Source organism: Myotis daubentonii, chromosome 3 (assembly GCF_963259705.1).
Source record: "Myotis daubentonii chromosome 3, mMyoDau2.1, whole genome shotgun sequence".
Classification (NCBI taxonomy): domain Eukaryota; kingdom Metazoa; phylum Chordata; class Mammalia; order Chiroptera; family Vespertilionidae; genus Myotis; species Myotis daubentonii.
In genome coordinates this window covers 194119039-194139085 of record NC_081842.1, presented here as the reverse complement: position 1 = coordinate 194139085, position 20047 = coordinate 194119039, and the positions used below count along the sequence as shown (strand labels likewise).

General features: G+C 49.7%; 1 protein-coding gene across 12 annotated transcripts in view; it reads left to right on the top strand.

The window, feature by feature from the left end:
• The first annotated feature begins 19639 nt into the window (after positions 1–19639).
• The window catches only part of MACF1 (microtubule actin crosslinking factor 1), a 342588-nt gene continuing 342180 nt past the window's right edge, over positions 19640–20047 (top strand). For 10 of the 12 annotated variants that reach the window (XM_059690073.1, XM_059690080.1, XM_059690075.1 and 7 more), the window contains exon 1: positions 19640–19694. The gene's annotated coding sequence lies outside the window, so the exon portion shown is untranslated. The remainder of the gene's footprint in view (positions 19695–20047) is intronic. The other 2 variants (XM_059690083.1, XM_059690082.1) reach the window with 1 other exon arrangement.

Genomic DNA, 20047 nt, shown 5'->3' with positions numbered 1-20047 from the left:
AGGCTGGGCTGAGGGACACTCCCGCCCCCCCCCCCACCCAGTGCACGAATTTCGTGCACCGGGCCCCTAGTCTAATCTAATAAAAGAGAAACATGCAAATTGACTGCACCCAAAGCCACGCCCACCAGCCAATCAGAATGAATATATGCAAATTAACCCAACCAAGATGGTGGCCAGCAGCCACGGAGCTGGAGTAAGCAGGAGGCTTGGTTGCCCCGGCAATGGAGGAAGCCAAGCTTCCCGCCTGCCCTGGCCAGCTGAGGCCACTGCACAAGGCAACAAAGTTTCAATTATAGAAGATAAATAAATCCCAGATACCTGCTTCCAGCCAGCCTCTACTGGGAGCTTGGGTGGCTGGGGGCCGTGGCCAGCCTGAAAACAGCCATCAGCCCCTCACCCAGGATGGCCACACCCTCATGGGGTGAGGGTTCCTGCTGGGGGGCTTGGCCAGCCTGCAAACAGCCCTCGGCCCCTCACCCAGGCTGGCCAGGCACCCCAGGGGGGACCCCCACCCTGAAGGGACTGTGGCCAGCCTGCAAACTGCCATCAGCCCCTTACCCAGGCTGGTCACACCCTCATGGGGTGAGGGTTCCTGCTGGGGGGCTTGGTCAGCCTGCAAATAGCCATCAGCCCCTCACCCAGGCTGGCCAGGCACCCCAGTGGGGACACCCACCCTGAAGGGGCTGTGGCCAGCCTGAAAATGGCCCTCAGCCCCTCACCCAGGCTGGCCAGGCACCCCAGCGGGACCCCTACCCTGATCCGGGACACCCTTCAGGGCAAACCAGCTGGCTCCCACCGATGCACCAGGCCTCTATCCTACATAATAAAAGGGTAATATGCAAATTGACCCTAACAGCAGAGCGACTGGGAATCACTGGTCACTATGACACACACTGACCACCTGGGGGCAAATGCTCAATGCAGGAGATGCCCCCTGGTGGTCAGTGCGCTCCCACATGGGGGACCTCTGCTCAGCCACAAGCCAGGTTGATGGCTGCCAGTGTAGCGGTGGTGGTGGGAGCCTCTCCCACCTCCTCAGCAGTGCTAAGGATGTCCGACTGCAGCTTAGGCCTGTTCCCCGCTAGCAAGTGAACATCCCCTGAGGGCTCCTGGGCTGCCAGAGGGATGTCTGACTGCCAGTTTAGGCCCAATCCCCGGGGGAGCAGGCCTAAGCCAGCAGGTGGTAATCCCCCGAGGGACCCCAGACACAGGTGGCTGAGGGACCCCCCTGAGTGCACAAATTTTTGTGCACTGGGCCTCTAGTATATATATAAAAAGCCAGCAACTGGAATGCCGTAACGACCAGAACGACCAGTCGTTATGACGCCCACTGTGGCCAGTTAACCAGCCCGATCAGGGGGTTGGGGACAGCCAGCCAACCACCCATGGCCCCTCCCCCAGGCCACTGGCCCCCGATCAGCAACCCCACCCCATTCGGGGGTGGGGCCAGCCTGCCCACCATCCACAGCTCCTCCCCACGGCCTTTCTCGGCCCCCATGAGTCCCCTCACACACCCTTATCAGCTCACGGCCCCTCCCCCCAGCCAACTCCAGCCCCGATTGGCTCTCCCCACATCAATTGGGGGTGGGGCTGGCCAGCCAACCTCCCATGGCCCCTCCCCTGGCCACTGACCCCCGAACGGCCCCCCCACTCCATTTACCCTTGGCCCCTCCCCCAAGCCAGCTGGCCCTGATCATGCCCCAAATGGGATGGGCCAGCCTGCCAGCCTCACACCGTCTCCTCCTCCTGACAGGCCCAGCCCCAATTGGAGCCAGGCTGGCTGGACCCCATCTGTGCACGAATTCGTGCACTGGGCTTCTAGTTGTACCATAATTATGTAAGATGTAACCATCAGGGAAAACTAGCGAAGGGTACATGGGACCTGTCTTTGCGACTTCCTGTGACTCTATATTTCAAAATAAGTTTTTAAAAAAGTTAATAACATGAGGGAGCTTTGGGGGTGATTGGCATGTTTTATGTTTTTTATTCTGGTTATATGGGAAGATATAGCTTTCAAAACTCTTACCAGACTCTTAAAATGGGTGTATGGTATCGCATGTAAACTATACCTCAATAAAGTTGGGGAATTTCTTTTAGTTAAAAAACAACAACACAAAAGTATGTGGAAAAAACAAACTATATTCCTTTTCAGACTGAGTTTTCTAGGCCAAACACTGAAATATTTTATCTTTTGCCACCCAATCCCTTACAAATCAACATCTATTACTGAACACATCAGTGCAAGGGTTCCCTTACTCCCCAGTATCTGATAGGGAATAGAAATGGGTAAATGGCCCTACCTGGTTTGGCTCAGTGGATAGAGCATCAGCCTGTAGTCTGAAGGGTCCCGGATTCGATTCTGATCAATGGCACATACCAGGGTTGTGGGTTCGATCCCCAGTAGGGGGCATGCAGGAGGCAGCTGATCAATGATTTTCTCTCATCATTGATGTTTCTATCTCTCCTCCCTTCCTCTCTGAAATGAATAAAAAAATATATTTTTTAAAAAGAAATGGGTAAATGTTACCAAATGAAGGTGAATAGAGGCCTATTGGAGAGGAGATAGAGATTGTGGCCTCCAGCCTAAGGGCATAATGTATTTTTAAAATATTTATTAATTTTTAGAGAGAAACACTGATTTATTATTCCACTTATTTATGCATTCATTGTTTGATTCTTGTATGTGCCCTGGGAGTGAACCCGCAACCTTAGTATATTGGGATGATGCTCTAACCAACTGAACTACCTGGACAGGGCCTAATGGCATAATTTAGATGGTCTCTTGCTGACATATCTGGAGATGTTCCCCTCCTTGTATAAGGACTAAGCACATAAAACCAGCCAACCTTAGATTGTATTCTCTCCATCCTTGTCTGTAAATGTTCTAGGATATCAGAGAAGAGTAATTACCAGCAGTAATTACTCTTTGAATTATTATTTCTCTTTCTATATCCTGCTTCCCTATTAGGCTGTAAGCTGAAGGGCAGGACTTTTCTATGTTGTTCTAACCATTTCTGTCCTCACACTGAACTCAGCAGCCACTCACGAATCCTTTGCCACGGATGAATTGTGATGCCATCTCTTCAGGGGAATGCACAAGCAATTTATGAAATGAAGGGAGATTCATATTTAAGAACAAATTGGTAAGTGGACTTCTGGCCTAAAAATCAATGAAAAAATATCCTCTGGTGAGTATGTGCTGAAGACAGTAGATAAAATACTTAAATGGAAGCCTTTCCCATCCCAGTCCAACCTAGTTAGCTTCAAACCAGTTTATCATTTAAAGCAGCCAAAGACCACTTCTAGGAATAAGCCTAAAGAAATAATAGCACATGTACATAAAAATGCATGTTGAGAAATATTTGTTGTAGCATTGTTTCAATTTGTAACAAATTGGAAATAATCAAAATGTCAAAAAGGAAAGAGTAAAATAGATTATGGCATATCACAAATGTCATACTAAGTAGCCATAATGAAGGAGAAGCAGACCTTGAAAAAGTTCTACAATAAAAGAAAATGCGAGGCATCTAAAATAACAAGCAAGCCCGGGCCAGTGTGGCTCAGTTTACTGAGCATTGTCCCGTGCACCAAAAGGTTGCTGGTTCTATTCCCGGTCAGGGCACATGCCCTGGTTACAGCCCGATCCCTGGTAAGGGGCAAGCAGGAGGCAGCCAACTGATGTTCTGCTTTCACATCAATGTTTCTTTTTTCTCTCCCTCTCTCATCCTTTCTCTCTCAAAAGGAAAAAAGCAATAAATGTACTAGTATTTTTAAAAAGTTAAGGTATGGAATAAACAAAAACATTGGCAAAAGATTAAAAAAAGAAAATGCAATTTTCAGAGTTCAGGTATATTATATAGATAAATAGATATAAGTATACACATATTTCCTTTAAAATGAAATTTTAAATTATATTATTTAATATATAAATATATTTATATGAACTTAAGAAAAAGTTTGGAGAATGTACAATAACATTTTGACAGTAATTGCGTTTGCAATCTGGGATTAGAGGTAATTTTTTTTTCTCACCTTCCTGCCCCTCCCTGTCTAGAGGCAATTTTTTACTTCTTACTTTAGAGAATTTTTGTAAGTAGTAGGATTACAAAAAACATTTCAGACCCATGAAAAGATTGTCGCTCTCATTTATAATAAGAGTAGTACAAACTGCCACCAAGTCCCCCGACAACCTGCATCACTCTTCACCTTCCTCCACTCTGCAGTGGTCCCTGCTGCCTCTTCAAGAACCTCACACCATCCGTGATCCAATCTATTTTTCTTTTTTTTTTAAAATATATTTTATTGATTTTTTACAGAGAGGAAGGGAGAGAGATAGAGAGTTAGAAACATCGATGAGAGAGAAACATCGATCAGCCGCCTCCTGCACATCTCCTACTGGGGATGTGCCCGCAACCCAGGTACATGCCCTTGACCAGAATCGAACCTAGGACCTTTCAGTCCGCAGGCCGACGCTCTATCCACTGAGCCAAACCGGTTTCGGCATATTTTTCTTTTCTTGCTTTCTTTTTTTAATATACTTTTATTGATTTCAGCGAGGAAGGGAGAGGGAGAGAGAGACAGAAACATCAATGATGAGCGAGAATCATTGATCATCTGCCTCCTGCACGCCATGTACTGCGGATGGAGCCCACAACCAGGGCATGTGTTCTTGACCTGGGACCTCTCAGTCTGCAGGCCCACACTCTGTCCATGGAGCCAAACCAGCTAAGGCCATTCTATTTTTCAGATCAGTATTCAAACATCCTCGAATCTTTCCCTGCTTAAAAACAAACAAGCCAACTTCAGATCCCACAATTCTACCCTATCATTTCTCCTTCCCTTCACTGCCAAACTTTGCCATTTCCTTCCCACTCCTCAACTCACTCCAGCCTGCTTCTACCCGCCAAACTCGCTATCCTCTTGTGCCCAATCACCAATAACAATAAAAGACTTACCGTGCATTCTGGTCCAGGCCTTCCTCAGTCTCCGGGCCTCTAGTCTGCAAATGTCACAGTGGAGAGAGAGCTGGTTTCCTCGTGCTGCCCAAGAGGGATATAGGGCCCCACACTGCCTCCCTATAATTAGAAACAGTATAATGATAAAGAACATCTGCATTGCGTTTCGTGTCACAAAGGGACAGAATGTGTTCCCTGCTCAGAGCCCGTTAATGGTTTCCCACTCACACTGATGATCCCCAAACTACTTTGTACCCGGCCTTCCAGGGGCTCATGCCCTTGTCTCTCACCAGCCTCATCTACCACTCCACACACGCACCCCTCACTCTTGTCGGTCCCTGCGGGCTCTCCTCAGACACACAAAACTTATTGTTGCCCGTCCTGCCTCAGCACCTTTGCACTCACCGTTTCCTTTGCCTGAGATGCTCCTCCTCTACGCTGTCCCACGTGGAAGCTACTAGCCACGCGCGACCACTGAACCGTGGCTGCCCTGAACTGCGATGCCGCAAGTGTGAAACGCACACAGGTTTTGAGAACCTAGTTCACACACATGAAAAAGAATTAAAAATATCTGATTAATGGTTTTGTTCAGCACTGACTACCTTTTGAAATGATAATATTTTGGATATCTTAGAAATATAGGCTTGTGAGTACTGAAGAAGCAGATATTTGAACTCTATTGTTGAAATATATAATTAAAATTAATGTCATCCATTGCTTTTTACTTTTTAAGAAATAGACTATTTTTTAGAGCAGTTTTACGTTCACAGCAAAATTGAATGGAAAGTAGAGAGAGCTCCCATATGCCTCTTCCTGCTTCCCATAAACTATATACTGTCCCCGCTATCACCATCCTACACCAGTGATGTCTTTGTTACCGTCGATGAACTTATATTAATACATCATTTTCATCCAAAGTCCATAGTTTATAGTAAAGTTCACTTTTTTAAAAAATTTGTTTTTGATTAATCCTCACCAGGAGATATTTTTTCATTGATTTTTAGGGAGAGTGGAAGGGAGAGGGAAAGACAGAGAAACGTCGATGCGAGAGAAACACATCAATTGGTTGCTTCCTGCACAAACCCTGACCAGGGCCCTGGCCAGGGAGGAGCCTGCAACCGAGGTATGTGCCCTTGACCAGAATGGAACCCGGGTCCCTTTGGTCCATAGGCCGATGCTCTATCCACTGAGCCAAACTGGCTAAGGCTAAGGTTCACTTTTAGTGTAGTACTTTCTATAGGTTTTGACAATGTTAATGGGAGGACATGTATTTACCATATAGAATAGTTTCATGCTTTGAAAATCCTCTGTGTTCTTCCTATTCATTCCTCCCTCCCTCATAACCCCTGGCAACTACTGATCCTAGCTGTTTTTCTTTTTCTTTTATTTTTTTAAAATATATTTTATTGATTTTTTTACAGAGAGGAAGAGAGAGGGATAGAGAGTTAGAAACATCGATCAGCTGCCTCCTGCACACTCCCTACTGGGGATGTGCCCGCAACCAAGGTACATGCCCTTGACCAGGATCGAACCTGGGACCCTTGAGTCCGCAGGCTGACGCTCTATCCGCTGAGCCAAACTGGCCAGGGCTGTTTTCTTTTTTAAATGCGGCTCCTAGAAAACTTGAAATCCATGTGCGGCTGTCATTATCTGTCTATTGGACAGCATCGCTCCAGACGTTCAGAGGGCTCTTTTCTTTCTCTATTCAGGCCTCTGCTCAAATATCACGTCCTCAGTGAAGCTTTCCTTGACCACCCTGCCCTATTTAAAACTAGGGGCCCGGTGCACGAAATTCGTGCACTGGGTGTGTGTGTGTGGGGGGGGGAGTGTCTCTCAGCCCAGCCTGCCCCCTCTCACATACTGGGAGCCCTCAGGCGTTGACCCCCATCACCCTCCAATCGCAGGATCGGCCCCTTGCCCAGGTCTGATGCCTCGGCCAGAGGCGTAGACCCCCATCACCCTCCGATCGCCTGATCGGCCCCTTGCCCAGGCCTGACGCCTCCGCCAGAGGTGTCAGGCTTGGACAGGGGACCCCCATCTCCCCCTGATCACTGGCTCTGGCCCCCGCCCAGGCCTGAGGCCTCTGGCCCAGGAATCATGCCTGGGCAGGGGACCCCCATCTCCCTCTGATCGCTTGCTCCACCCCCCGCCCAAGCCTGACGCTTCTGACCCAGGCTTCAGGCCTGGGCAAGGGGACCATCATATCCCCCCAGTCCCCAGCTCCGCCCCCCGCCCAGGCCTGATGCCTCGGCCAGAGGAGTTGACCCTCATCACCCTCTGATCACCAATCACCGGATCGGCCCCTTGACCAGGCCTGAGGCCTCCAGCAGAGGTGTCAGGCCTGGGCAGGGGACCCCCAGCTCCCCGCGGTTGCAGGCTCCGCCCCGGCCCAGGCCTAACGCCTCTGGCCTAGGCATCTGGCCCGGGCAGCGGGGACCCACAGCTGCAGTGGCCCCGCGATCGTGGGCTCCGCTTTAGGCCCAGGCAAGGGACCCCTAGCTCCCGGGACTGCCAGCTTCGACCGTGCCCAGCTCCCATCGCTGGCTCCACCCCTACTTCCTGCTATCACTGGCCAGGGCGGCAAAGGCGCCTGATTCTCTGATCATGGCTGGGGGGCAGGGCAAAGGTGGCCCCAGGGCCGCCTTTGCCCTGCCCCCCAGCTCTTAGCTCCCCGCTGGGTTTCCTATCACTGTCAGTGGCAGGGGGCTTCTTCCTGCTTTCCCTTTCGCCTCCCTGCATTGTGCCTACATATGCAAATTAACCGCCATCTTGTTGGCAGTTAACTGCCAATCATAGTTGGCAGTTAACTGCCAATCATAGTTGGCAGTTAATTTGCATATAGCCCTGATTAGCCAATGAAAAGGGTATCGTCGTACGCCAATTACCATTTTTCTCTTTTATTAGATAGGATAGCAGCTCCCACTGTCATGTTTTCCTTTCTACTTTATTCTTATTCCTATTCCTTCTTCTATATGAATAACTGCTTAACGTTGCAAATTTAGTTATTTATTTAATGTCTGTCTCCCCTCTTAGAATTTAAGTTTTATGAGAGCAGATACTTCTTTTGTCTTGTTTGCTGCTTTATCCCTAACTCCTCTACCAGTACCTGGTACATAGGCCCCCAGCAAGTATTTGTTTAATTGATTAATACATTTCAATATCACTAAATCCAAAGTTCTCTGGAGCCAAGTAACTGGAATGATAATAATGACGACAACAACAACGATGACAACAAGAAAAGCATCAGTAAAAGTGTCTCCTGGTAACTATCTTGGGGATAAGGAATCTTCTTTACCCATCTTCATAGTGTCTCTCTGGTCTGAAGTGGTCCCATGTCCATACCAAGACCAGTCCCGTGGCCGGAGGACAAGCTCATCAGGTCAGTTTCATTCCTTTCCATGTTCGACTTTTCGACGACTTCCTTCTTGTTGCAAGTCAGCTCTCCGTTGCCCCATGACACGCTCCTCGTTTTCCTCTTGCCTCTCTTAGTTCTCTCTCACCTACCCCTTCACTGTTAATACAGCTCAGGGCTCTGTCCTCTTCACTCCTCACTCTTTGCACTTTCCCTGGGTGAGCATGGATCCACTTTCTATCATGATGCAGACAACTCCCAAATATACATCGAGCCCTGGCCTTTCTCCTGAGCTCAGACCCAGATATCTCCACTGGGTAGCCCACGGGCACTTCAAAGGGAGCAGGTCTAAAAATGAACACAACATCTTTCCCCCAACCTGCTCCTCCTCCTAGATAACCTTAGAGAATGACACCATTACTCTGCCTGAGACAGGAATCTGGAAGTTGTTCTTGGTACCTCTTCTTCCTCACCCTTCACATCTAGTTCATGCTTAGTCCTGCTGATTATCTTCTAAATACCATTGATTCTATGCACTTCTCCCCATCATCATCATCATCATCACTACCGTTTGTCCAAGATCTTACCCAATCTTGGGAGGACAAGTTTGTTTGTTTGTTTATTATTAAGTTTTAGATATCACGGAAGGGGGAGAAAGAGAGAGACACCAATTTGTTGTTTCACCTAGTTATGCATTCATTGGTTGATTCTTGTATGTGCTTGACCAGGGATCAAACATGCAACCTTGACTTATTGTGACAACGCTATAACCAACTGAGCTACCCTGCCAGGTTGGGAGGCCAAGTTTAAATGTTTCCTCACTGGCACCTATCAGTGGCTTTCTCACACTCAGCTTTGCCTCCTTGTAGCCTGTTCTCAGAACCCAGAGTGAGTTTTTCCAGAATGCATGTTGGATTAAATCCCTTTCCTGTTTAAAATGTCAGAATGGCTATCATCAAAAAAACAAGAGATAAGTGTTGGCAAGGATGTGGAGAAAAGGGAACCCTTGTGCACTGTTGATGGGAATATAAATTGGTGCAGCCACTATGGGAAACAGTATGGAGGTTTCTCAAAAAGTTAAAAATAGAACTACCATATGATCCAGCAATCCCACTTCCTTTGGGTGTTTATCCAAAGGAAATGAAAACAGGATATTGAAGAGATCTCCTTGCTCCCATGCTCACTGCAGCATTATTCACCATAGCCAAGCTATGGGAACAACCTAAGTGTCCATCCACAGATGAGTGAATAAAGAAGATGTGGTATGTATATAGAAGGAATATTATTCAGCCATGAGAAAGAAGAAAATTCTGCCATTTTCAATAATATGGACAGAACTTGAAGGCATTATGCTAAGTGAAATAAACATAAATACTGCATGGTATCACTAAAAAAAAAAAAAGTCAAGCTCATCGAAAGAGAGAGTAGAAAAGTGGTTGCCAGGAGCTGGGCACGAGGAACATAGGAAGAGGTTGATAAAACGACACAAACTCTCAGCTATAAGATGAATAAGGTCTCAGAATCAAAGGTAAAACATGGTGACTATCGTTGATAACATTGTGTTGTATAATTGAAATTTGCTAAGAGAGAAGACTTAAATGTTCTCACACACACAAAAGGGATAAATATGTGAAGTGATGGATGTGGTAATTAACTAGATGGGGAAGAATCCTTTTACAAGGTACACATACATCAAATTGTTACCAGACAGGGATGGCTCAGAGCAGGTCTGCCTCAAGCTGGCCTTGTGAGTGGGTTCTTGACTTTGAGTAGGAAAGATTTCACAACGTGAGTCGAGATGGGTTGGAGAGCGTGTTGATTAAAGCTGGGAACAGTGAAACCAAGGATGGAACGGGGGAGAAGAAACAGCAGGGGAGGGCCCAGGCAGGGCTCTGCTGTGGTTCTCTAGAAATGTTACAGGAAAAAGGTGAGCCAAAGCAGGGCTGCTTTAGCTCATTGGGAAGTCAGAAAAAAGGGGGCCTTGCAGACAGGACCCGGGGTGAGCCTGGGTCGAACTGCTGCCGCCCACTGGTTGCAAGTCTCCTGGGGACCCTTAGAGTTTAGGAAGAAATAAAAAGTTCATGCCTGGGAAGGGGCATGGGCACACTCTAGATTGAGCCCGCATTGAGTCTTTGTCCTTAAGGCTTTTTATTCCCCTCCACCCCCCCAGGAGAGAATCTTAGGGAAGGGTTTCAATAGAATATTTATCAGCTTTCCAGGTGCATTTTTAATAAGCTGATGCATCAAAACAAGTGTATAGGGGAGTTTTGGATTATTCTCTGGTTTGCTTTATTGTTTTACTTTTATCTTAGGTCTGCCTGGCTTTAATGGGGGTTTTGTTATTAGTTCCCCAGCTTCATCTGTCCTTGGGTTTAGCAGGCACACAGGGCATTAATTGGGTCTTTGTTCTCTATTTTCCCAGGCAGGGTGATTTAAACTATGTATTCTCTGGTTGGGGAGGAGAGTTATAAACCATTTGCTCGCAAGTGTCCTTGGTTAGAGAAGATACGGTCTTGCGATTCACAAGCTGGCTGTAAGCTGCCCAAACTTTGACCTTGTTTAATTTTCTTATCTCAGTTTCCCATCCCACTTGCCCAGGAATTTTCCTAGTTTCCTACTATCCTGCCACAAAATCACCATGATATACACTACAAATATCTTACAATTTTATTCATCAATTACACCTCAGTAAAGCTGGGGGCGGGGGGGGGGGGTTGGTGGTGGTGGACACCCCTTCAATGACTTCATGTGGAATTTGGGAGAGAGTCTGAAACCCAACATTCTCCATGATCTCTCCTATTTCTCCAGCCTCACGGTGGCCAGCTTACCCCCTAGCACACTTCATGCCAATTATTTTGAACTCCTTTTCATCTCTTGGGCCTCCTATACTCTCAACTTCAGGTCTTTGTACCTACTGATCTCTCTGCTGGTGAGTCCCTTCCTCTGTTTTCCTTACTTCATTGATTGGTTGATTCATTCATTAATTCATTCACGCTTTCATTCATTCAACAAGTATCCACTGAAAGCCTACCATGTGCCAAGCACTCTAGGGATATTGCAGTGAACAGCACAGATAGGGCCTCCACTCTTATGAAGTATCCTGGTGGATGAGACAGAAAATAAACATAAACACATAAGCAAGATGATGACAAAGTAATACAGGTTATGAAGAAAATAAAACAAGGTATAATAGCGGAGGCTACTTTGGATGGGTGGTCAAAACAGGCATCTTTGAGAAGGTGATTTTTAAGCTGAGTCTTTGATGAAAATGACACTGATTTTGCAAAGATTTTAGGGGGCGGTTTCCAGGCAGCCAGAACAGTTTTGCATAGCCTAAGATGAGAATGAAGTTAGATTATTAGAGGAACAACAACAACAAAAAAGGTCTGACGTATTGGAATCCAGTGCCTAAGTGTCCTGAGATTAGGTATAAGCAAGGGCCAGATCATGTGGACCACTATGGACCATTATAAGAGGTTTGCATTTTCTTCTAAGTGCAAATTAGAACTGTGTATGGGATGGCATCATTTAAAAATCTTCATTTTGGCTACTTCATGGATTGAAACAGGATGGGAGCAAGAATGGAAACAGGGAGACCATTCAGAAGGCTATTGAAGTTGTCCAGGTGAGTGATGGATTAAGGTAGTGATAGAAAAATGGAAGAAATGGGTGAATTCAGGATACATTATAGAAGTAGTTTGTCTGACTTAGCTGATGGGGATAAGGGGAATGAAAGAAAAATCAAGAGTAACTACTAGATCAGCAATTTTCAACCAGTGTGCCATAGCACACTGGTGTGTTGCAAGAATTTTAAAACATGCAGTAACTGACTAGTTGGTCAGGGGCACTGACTGCTTTTCCCTTAGATTGTCAAATAAGAAAATGACAACAGCCCTAGCTGGTTTGGCTCAGTGGATAGAACATTAGCCTGAGGACTGAAGGGTCCCAGGTTCAATTCTGGTCAAAGGCACATGCCTGGGTTGTGGGCTCCATCCCCAGTGTGGGGCGTGCAGGAGTCAGCCAATCAATGAATCTCTCTCATCACTAATGTTTCTAGCTCTCTCTCTCCCTCTCCCTTCCTCTCTGAAATCAATAAAAACATATTTTTAAAAAAAGGAATATATGGAAGCAACCCAAATACCTATCAATAGACAAGTGAATAAGGAAGATGTGGTACATACAATGGAATATTATTCAGCCATAAAAGAGAATGAAATCTTACTATTTGAGACAACATGGATGGACCTAGAGGGATTATGCTAAGGAAAATAAGTCAGGCAGAGAAAGACAAATAACATTATTTCATTTATATGTGGAATCTAAAGAACAAAATAAATAAGCAAACAAAACAGAAACAGACTCGTAGATACAGAGAACAGCCTGATGGCTGCCAGATGGGAGGGGGGTAGGGAAATGGATAAAATAGGTGAAGGGTGAAGGGATTAAGAAGTAAAAATTGGTAGTTACAAAACAGTCATGGGAATGTAAAGTACAGCATAGGGAATGTAGTCAATGATCCTATCTAATAAAGAGGGAATATGCAATTGACCCTCACACCCTCACAAAGATGGTGGCACCCACAGCCAATAAAGAGGGAATATGCTAATTGCCACACCCTCAAAGATGGTGGCGCCCACAGTCACAAGATGGCGGTGCCCAGTCCCCTCAGCCCCCTAGCCACCCAGGGCTGGCCCGAGGTGCAGGCAAGCCTTGGATGGCAGCTGCCCAGCCACCCAGGGCCGTCCGAGGTTCAGGTAACCATGGCCGGCCAAGGCTTGCGCTGCCGGCAGTGGCAGCAGCAGAGGTGTGATGGGGCATTGCCTTCCCCTGATCTCCAGGTTGCCTCCTGCCCCTAAGGGCTCCCGGACTGTGAGAGGGGGCAGGCCGGGCTGAGTGATGCCCCCTCCAGTGCATGAATTTTCATGCACCAGACCTCTAGTATTGTAATAACTGTGTGTGGTTTCAGGTGGGTACTAGAATTGAGGGGATCACTTCATAAATTATATAATTGCCTAACCACTATGCTATATACCTGAGACTAATATAAAAATAATATTGAATGTCAACTGTAATTGAAAAATTAAATAAGTTAAAAGAAAAACGTTCTGGGGAGGAGCGAGAGCCATAAAAGAAAAGAAAAAAGTTCTATGTGAGATATTTTGATTGTGAGATGCCTATTAGACATCCAGGTGGGAGTGGGGATGTCAAGGAGGCAGTAGGATATGAGTCTAGAGCTGGGAGGAGAGAGACACAGATGGACTACAAATCTGGATGTCATCAGTGTAGGATGGGAGGAATCAATTAGAGAAAGGTGGGAGGAAAAATGTTCTAGGCAGAGCTTAGAATTCTTTAGGGTCCCTCCCTGTTTGGAGATTCTGTGTTATTTCCTGTTTGAACAGCTTTAACTTCACAGGGCTTGAGCCTCTACCCATGCTCACCTTCACCTTCAATTGACAGAGGGTATAGAGGAACAGGTTGGGATAAAGGACAACAGTGAAAAGAGCCCTGGCCAGGTAGCTCAGTTGTTAGAAGTGTCATCCCGATGCACCAGGGTTGTGGGTTTGCACATGCAAGGGCACATGCAAGAATCAACTAATGGACACATGGTTGGGTGAAGTGGCAAATCGATGGTTCTCTCTCTCTCTCTCTCTCTCTCTCTCTCTCTCTCTCTCTCTCTCTTTCTCTCTTTCCCATCAAGTGGAAGGAAATGCCAGTATGGAAGAGTAAAGCTTTTCCATGAAGACAGAGGTCTGGAAGAGTTGCTATGTAAGCAAAGACCTAGAAAGACACAATGAAAGGCCTGGTAGGATTACCTGGCCTCCGGCTTCTAGGAAATGTTCCTTTTCTGTGCTCCCTCCCGGGGCACCCTCTTCTTTTCCCATCTCAGAACAAATCAGCTGGAGTGTAATTGCCCTTTTGCTTGTCTATGTCCCACCTCAACTGTGAGCAGCATGAGGACAGGGGCCATATCTGTCTGATTCCTTTTTTGAACCAGCAGCACAAAGCTCTGTGCTTGGCACTGAGCTGATGCTTAATTAGTGTTTGCCGAATGGTTAAAGAGTGAGTGTCTTTCTCTTGATATGGCGGAAAGCTGAGGGCCACACAGCAGCCTGGGGGCCTAGATCAGAACTCCAAACCGGCACATGGGTAAGGAGCTGTTTTGGCACATCTCCAAGGAGAGAACCCCGTTTCGGTGTTTAGGTTCTGAGGCACCCTAGTTCCAAGCTCACTAACTTCTGGAGGGAATTAGTAGAGGCCTTTAGTTGGAGAAATGGGGGGACATTAGAGGGGAACTCTTATGAGACCCAGAGGACATTATAGAAGGGAATAATTTTTAAGTACCATCCTGAGAATCCTCAAGGACAAAGACCTGACCAGATCCACTTCCGGGTTCCTAACAGAACCCAGAACCGTCCCCAGCACATAGCGCTCCTCAATAAAAGGTTGCTGAACTGAGTCAAAACCCAGTAGCTCAAGGTCACTGGCTGCCTGCCAGCTGCAAAAAGCTTGGCACGTCTCACCAGCAGGCCCATCCCAGGGTAGCACTGCAGGAACTAGAGCCCCAGGGAGACACAGTCGAATGTCCTTAGTCTGAAGCTTCCGGAAGCTCCACCTTCTCACAGCCACAGCATGAATAATTCAGGACAGGACTGGTGGTCAGATTTGGGAAGGACATTGAGGTTGGAGGAGTTAGAAAACATTAGATGCTCTCTAGTCAGAGAGGCTGGGACTTCAGGCTTCCCGGATGATTGACAGCTCTCCCCCATGAGCTCTCCCCAGCTGGCCAGTCTACCAAGGCCCTGCCCACACACCCCAGCAGCTATGGAGATTCCGTTTCATACCCAGGCTCTCCACACCCTTTCTATGTTTTCAGCTTGTCTTCCTCCAGGGCACCCATGCTCTCTCACCAGGGAAGGGCTTTTGCACTCATTTCTGAGCTGAGAATGATTCCTTCCTTGCCTCTTCAGCTTTCTTCCCCCACAGGAACTTTAGGATCTGGCTGCAGAATTCTCTGGGGCTGAGGCCTCATAGGCTTCTGTGGAGTGATGTTTCTACTCGCCTAGTGTGGTTTAGGTTGCAATTTGGGTCCCTGACATTCTCTGGAAGTCTCAGAGAGCTGTGGTCCAGGGGAAAGAATCCTTGGCTGAGTCAAAGGACTTGGGATCCTTGCCTTGGCTCCAGACAGTGAGAGTGACGATGACAGCATGAGGTCTGGAAACAGGCCTGGGCTCCACCCCAAGATGCAACACTAGTTTGCTTTGTGGGCTTCAGTAAATCATTTGCCTTCTCACTGTTTTCTTACTTGTAAAAGGAGGACATAAAGGTATCTATTGCACAGAGTTATGGGGAAGATTTAATCAGATAATATATACAAAATGCCCAGGGCATTGCCAGAGGTCATTAGGAGTTTATTAAATGGTATTTTCCCATTTATTTTTAAAAATATATATATTTTGCCATAACCAGTTTGGCTCAGTGGATAGAGTGTCCGCCTGCGGACTGAAAGGTCCCAGGTTTGATTCCGGTCAAGGGCATGTACCTTGGTTGTGGGCACATCCCCAGTAGGGGGTGTTCCGGAGGCAGCTGATGGATGTTTCTCTCTCATTGATGTTTCTAACTCTCTATCCCTCTCCCTTCACCTCTGTAAAAAATCAATAAAATATATTTTAAAAAATATATGTATTTTTATTGATTTCAGAGAGGAAGGGAGAGGGAGAGAGAGAGAGAAACATTAATGATGAGAGAGAATCATTGATCGGCTGCCTCCTGCACACCTCCTACTAGGGATTGAGCCCACAACCCGGGAATGGACCCGGGAACCCTTCAGTCCGTAGGCCGATCTCTAGCCACTGAGCCAAACTAGCTAGGGCTGCCCCCTTACTTGATGGTGGGAGAATGTGTGCAAACACGAAAGGTTTCAGTGGGTGGAGATCATCCCTTCCCATCCCCCTTTCCTGGGGTCAGACCTCCATTACCTTTTGCTGGGACTATTGTAACAGTCTCCGGGAATAACCATTCACACTCATCTTGTACTTGTCCTTGGGTTACCTTCAGCCTTGTTTTCCACCTTTCTTGGCTGCCCATAATCATATATTTTAGACTAAATTTCCTTGTTTGCAGTTCAAGGGCTTCTGCAAGTTGGTCCAACTCACATGTTCCCAACAGTGACAGTGAAAAAAAGAACACAGGGTGTTGTCTGAAGACATGGCTACTTTCTTTCTAGATGACTGAGTAAACCTCATTTAATCTGTTTCTACAGCCAGAAACTGAAGATAATACCGCCTCCTGGGGTGCATTGTGATTTATAGCTATCTTTCCTGCTAAGCCCAGTGGAATCAGTGGGCAGGGGCCAGATGCATCTTGTTCATCATTGTATGGCTAGCAGGGAACACAGGGCCTGGCATGTGGGAGATGCTCAGGGGGTGTTGTGGAATGAATGAATGAATGAATGAATGGGGTTGTGAGGATGCGATATGACGTGACTGAGGTAAAGCACTGTCAGGGTCCCCAGGAGACAGGCCCAAATAGTAGCTGTTGCTACGCAAGCTACTGGTGGGGTGACTTGGGGCAAATGCCCTCCCTCCCCGGACACGTCCGCCTATCTGTGCTGTGGGAGCCCTGAAGGCACTTCGGGCTCCTGTCTGTGTGACTAGGCAGAGCGATAAATGTTTTCTCCGTGGATGAAGCCTCCGCCAGGGTTGGTGCTGTCTCCACAGGAGCCCGAGTTCCTTCCTGGGGCCTGGTTCCCCTCTGCCCTCTACCCCGCGGGGAAGATGGGGCCTCCCTCTGGTCCTCCCACTTTCAGTTCCTGAAGCCAGGCGAGTGTGCCTGTGGACCGGCAGGAAGGGGAACGGAATGGGGTTTGGGGCAAAAGAGAGGCAGGCAGAGGAGCGGCTGTTCCGGAGCGGGGTTCTGGGCTGAGGGAGCCCCGCAGCCTGGGGGAGCGCCTCCGGGGACCGAGGCGGGGAGCTTCACGGGGGCGGGCGGGTAAGCCAGGCCAGGGTCACCTAGCGGCCGCGGGGCCCGCGCGGAGAGGGCGCCGGAGTCGAGGGCGGGGAATGTGGGGGGTGAGGCCCGGGACCCGGGCGGCCGCGGGGGAGGAGTTGTGGGAAGAGGGGCGAGCGCTAGGACTCCGGTGGGGGGGGTTGGGGGGCAGAGGACGCGGGGTCAGGACAGAGGGGCACGGGGCGGCCTTCTGGCATGGGCGCGCGGGGAGGTCAGGAGCGGCCCGGGTGGGGTGCTGGGCGGGGGAGCGCGCATCGGGGGGCGGGGGGCGGCGCCGGCGCCGGGGGTGGGGGAGCGGGTTGGGCGGCTGCGCCGGATCCGCTTCAGCCGCCGCCGCTAGGGCGCGGGGGGCGGGGGGCTCGGCTCCTGAGTTCGGCCATTGTGGGAGCCGCTCCCCTCGGCTCTGGCTCCGGCTCCAGCTCCGCTGAGCTCCCCTCCACTGCGCTACAGCCCGCGCGCCCCGCCGCCGCCTCCTTTGCTGCTGTCCCAGCCGGTCCTCCCCTCCTTGGGCTCCCAGGGTAAGGCGCGGGCACGGGCTGGATGCGGCTCCTGGCCGATGGCAACGGGGTGCGCGGCGGCGGCGGGGCGCGAGCTTGATTGCGCGGGACGGCCGCGCCCGAGCCGGGGTAGCGGGCAGCCGCGGGCGGGCGGGTTGACAGGCGCCGGCACCGCCGCTGTCCCGGCCTCGCACCTGCAGCCCGGTGGCCGGCGCCGGGCATCGCCGAGCGCACCGAGCTGGGGTTTCCCTTTGGCGAACCCTGCCCGGGGCCGAAGGGAGGCGTGTTCCCCGGGAGAATGGGACACGAGCCTCTCGGGCCGGGGGAGAGCCCTGCGGGAGCGGGTGGGCCGGGCGGGGACGGTCGCTTCCCGGCCCCAGGTTTCGGTCGCCGGGTCCCCAGTGGCGCGTCCACACGGCGCGCCCCCGCTCTTTGTCAGCCGCGCGCGTCGAGCACGCGGACCCCCCCGCGTCGCGCCCGGCTCGCGGCGCGCCCCTTCTCGCGTCGTGGGGACGGAGGAGCGGGGGAGGTGCGGGGCGGGCGCGGCGGGGGAGCCCCAGGTGAGTGGCGGGTCTGGAACCCGGCCCCCGGCCTTCGGAGTGGGTGGAGGACGTGGCCCGCGCTCCGGTGAATCCGGGATTGATGGAGTGACTCAGGTGACCGAGGGGCGGGTGAGAACCCCGAGGTCAAACAGGTGTTTGTGGGGGTCGAGGACTGACCGGCATGGGGCGGGGGAGGGGGCGGGTTCTTAGGGAGGAGGCTGTGGGTGCGCCGGCCTTTGTAGTAAAATGGGCGTCTTGGGGAGGAATGGGCGGACCTGGGATGAAGCAGGTGGTCCGGGAGGAGGGGCGTTTCCTGTCCGAGGCTGAGGGTAGGGAGGGCAGCGGGGCCGGAATATCCCCGCGGCGGGGCAGTCACTCCAGCACCTGACCTGCCGTTAGTGGTGGGAGGTGGCCCTAGAAGGTATTGGGGGGAGGGGGACATGCCAGGATAAAGGGCAGAGATGTGCCAGGACCGAGGGTCTTTTCTTTCTGCTTTCGGTGGTGGGTTCCTTTTTGATGTTCCGTGGGCAGAGGACCCGGGCTCCTGGCACAGAGGGGCCAGGGCAGCGCTGTTCCGTCTGCCTGGAGCTGCCTAGAGGCCCCCTGCACTGTTTGATGTTTCTTTTGTTATCTGTTTGCATTCTATGCCTATGGTGGGCATCTGCCAATGACCCAGGAGGCTGTCTCTGCCCCTCGCTGCCTCCAGGCTGAGATGTCGGGAATCCAGGAGGAGCTGTGCCAGAGACCCAGGGTGTCCAGTCATGTAGGCCACCTGAATGACTCCATACAGCTCTGTGTGCAGATGTTCCCGCAAGGGAACTCCTCGGGCTCCTGCCCTCCCTGGGCCCTAGAGCTACAGTGAGAGCTGGTTCCTTGGGCTGAATATGGGGCCTGCAGGGAGGCTGGTAGCTGAAGGCATGCACCATCCGCACTCTGATGAGGCCGTTGGGGTGGTGGGCCATGTGTAGCAGATGGTTCTGGGAAGTGAGATTGGCCTGGCTGAGGGAAGGCTGCCCAGTCTGGCTGGTGGAGCCCAGCTGGCCCCAGAATGATCGTTTCCTGTCAGATCGCTCCACTAGCTAAACTGACCAGAAAAACTGACTTTCTGTACCACCTCCCCCACTCCCCATGCTGTGCCTCTTATTCCTACAGCCCTTGGAATAAGCAAATGGACATTTTTATCTAGTGCCTGTTGTGTGGCATGCATGGTGCCAGCCAGCCTTACATGTGCATTTCACTGTGTTCTTGGAACATCCTCTAAGGCGAAATATTACCCCCATTTTGCAGATGAGGAAACTGAGTCTCAGAGAGGTGAAGTGACTTGTCCCCGATCGCACCAATTGTAAGTGGCCAAACCAGAATTTATACCCAGGTCTGTCTAGCTTCAAATTTAGAACTTTTTTCTAATATATCTGCCAGAGACAGAATGGGAGGAATAAAGAATTTCTGCCTGTTCTAGCTCATGCTTTGTTTCATGCCTGGCCATTGAGCTCTTGCTTTAGCTTTTTGAAAATACTTCCCATCTGTTGCCCTATTTTATCCTTATACCATTCCTGGGAGGTAAGTAGTACAGGAGTGTAATAACGGATGCTGCTTGTTGAGTGCTTACTGGACAGTGGGCACTGTTAAGCACGCTCCCTGCTGGACTTGGTTTATTCCTTGCCAACAACCCAGTCAGGGTAGGTGCTTTCACCA